This window comes from Rhinopithecus bieti, unplaced genomic scaffold, assembly GCF_001698545.2.
Source record: "Rhinopithecus bieti isolate Rb0 unplaced genomic scaffold, ASM169854v2 scaffold_8226, whole genome shotgun sequence".
NCBI classification, from domain to species: Eukaryota; Metazoa; Chordata; class Mammalia; order Primates; family Cercopithecidae; genus Rhinopithecus; species Rhinopithecus bieti.
In genome coordinates, this window is record NW_016805992.1 from 1,294,189 (window position 1) to 1,296,813 (window position 2,625).

Here is a 2,625-nt window from a genome sequence, read left to right on the forward strand (position 1 = left end):
CGAGATTTTGTCATTTTAAAAGTATGGTTGCATGTACCTTAGACGACCCAAGATGGTTTTCTGGGGTCTGTCCCTGCCTCCCAGTTGCAGCCAGAGAAGGTTGTTGGTGTGGGCTGGGGGCCACTTTAGTGACCTGTTTCTCATGGTTGTGATGTGTGCTCCAGGGTCAAGGCAAGTCACGTTCCTTCTCAGCTCAGTTCCACCCAGGTCAGTCATTTCAGCTGTGCGCTTCACTTGGGGTTGCGGCCCTGGCTGTGAGGTGGATTTTTGTACTGCCCTGTGTCAGTGTTCACAGATGGGTTGACTCCCATTGCCACTATTGCCATCGTATCTCCGCTCGGCACAAAAGCCTCATTTCCTCGCAGGGTTGGGTATGCTCCACCCCGTCCCTCTGGCGAGGGCCCCCTAAGAAGGAAGGGGCAGGAGCTGGCGCCAGGAATGGCCTGGCAATGGCCTTTGTATTTAATTTTAACTCTTTCTCACCCAAATCAGGTATGTTTGGAATAAACCTAAGAGCCACTCTTTGGGGTCACATGCAGCCGACTGGGGTTTGTGCAGTGATCTTCCTCGGAAGTGTTCCCTTCAGCCTGGGCTCATTTTCCCTCCACCCCTTGGTCTCCATCTTATCACGTGTGCTCGTGTCTGTCTGGTTTTTTTTATCTTCTCCATTTGTGCCTCTCTCCTCCCATCTCTACCCCTTCCTGTCATCCTCTATGTCCCACTGTCTCTCCTTCTCTCCAGTTTCGGTCCCATCTTCCTGCTACCCTTGGCCCTCCCTGCAGCCCGTTCCCCTGTCTTGCTACTGCTGCACACTTTGCACCAGGGCCTGGCATGGCCCCTTTCTGCCTCCCTCGCAGCTCAGGTTTCCTGGCTTCTCCATGCACTGTCCCTGCCCACACTCGCTTCTCCCCAAGCACCCAGGTTCCATCCCCAGGCCCATCATACCCCTGGCACTGGCTAATCCCTGATGCCAGGGGCCAGGCACTTGCAAGTCTAACTTCATTTCATCTTCCCAACAAATGTAGGAGGTCCACAGCCTTGTGATACCCACATTACAGCGGAGAAGACTGAGGTCTAAAAAGGAAACAGTCTCCATGAGGTCAGGGACCTTGTTTGTCTTAAATATCACTACATCCCTGGTGGATGGTCTGGCAAACAAATGCTCAACATGTATTGTTGAATGATTTGCTAATATAAGTTACTAATTAGGGCATTGTTTCTTATTTGTGAGTGATTTTTCCTCCAGGAACATTTGGCAGTGTGGGGAGACATTTTTGGTGGTCACAGGTAGAGGAGACGTGCCACCAGTATCCAGTGGGTGAGGCCAGGGATGCTGCTGCACATCCTATAATGTGCTAATGCACGGAACAGCCCCCACGACACAAAAGGATCAGCCCAAAATGTGAGTCGCACCGAGGCAGAGAAATCCTGACTTGGAAGAAGAAAGCCGAGTACTTTAGGGAAGAAAAAATGGGTCTCGGCTGAACCTGTAGTGCAGAGCATGCAGGAGAGTGACCTCGCCCTGCCCCTCTGGGAGCAAGAAGAAAACCTACGCATGTATGATTATTATACATCTTCAAAGAACCTAAAAGGCAGAAGTGATCCCTATTTTACATATGAGAAATCCAAAATTCAGAGAGGTTACGCAACTTGCCCAACATCACACAGCCACCAAGGGCAGAGTCAGGTTTAGAGCTCATGTCCACCCATGTCCATCTGACTCCCGAGCCTTTGCGCTTCCCACCTTCCCATTGTGTAGTCCCTAGACCAGTAGCGGCATCTGTGGCATCACCTGGATGCTGGTTAGAAATGCAACATCAGGCTGAGCGTATTGGCTCGTTCCTGCAATCCCAGTAATTTGGGAGGCCAAGCCAGGAGGATCAGTTGAGGCCAGGAGTTCGACCAGACTGGATAACACAGCAAGACCCCATCTCTACTAAAAATTAAACAGCCAATTAGCCTGGCATGGTGGTGTGTCCCTGCGATTTCAGCTACTTGGGAGGCCAAGGCAGGAGAATCATTTGAACCCAGGAGGCGAAGATTGCAGTGAGCCAAGATCATGCCACTGCCCTCCAGCCTGGATGACAGAGCGAGACTCTGTCTAAAAAAAAAAAAAAAAATTAAAAAACTAGGCTAAAGCAATCCTCCCAGAAGCACTCAGCCTCAGTTGTGCCTATCAAAATTTTGTAAAACTAGGCAAGAGACCGGGTGCGGTGGCTCACACCTGTCATCCCAGCACTTTGGGAGGCCAAGGCAGGTGGATCACCTGAAGTCAGGAGTTCAAGACCAGCCTGGCCAACATGGTGAAACCCTGCCTCTACTAAAAATGCAAAATTAGCCGGGTGTGGCAGCTCATGCCTGTAATCCCAGCCACTTGGGAGGCTAAGGCAGGAGAATCACTTGAACCCGGGAGGCAGAGGTTGCAGTGAGCCGAGATCACGCCATTGCACTCCAGCCTGGGCAACAAGAGCAAAACTCTGTCTCAAAAAGAAAAGCCAGGCGTAGTGGCTCATACCTGTAGTCCCAGCTGCTTGGGAGGCAAGAAAAGATTGCTTGAACCTAAGAACTTCAGGCTGCAGTGAGCCATGACTGCACCATTGCACTCTGGCCTGGGCAACAGAGAGA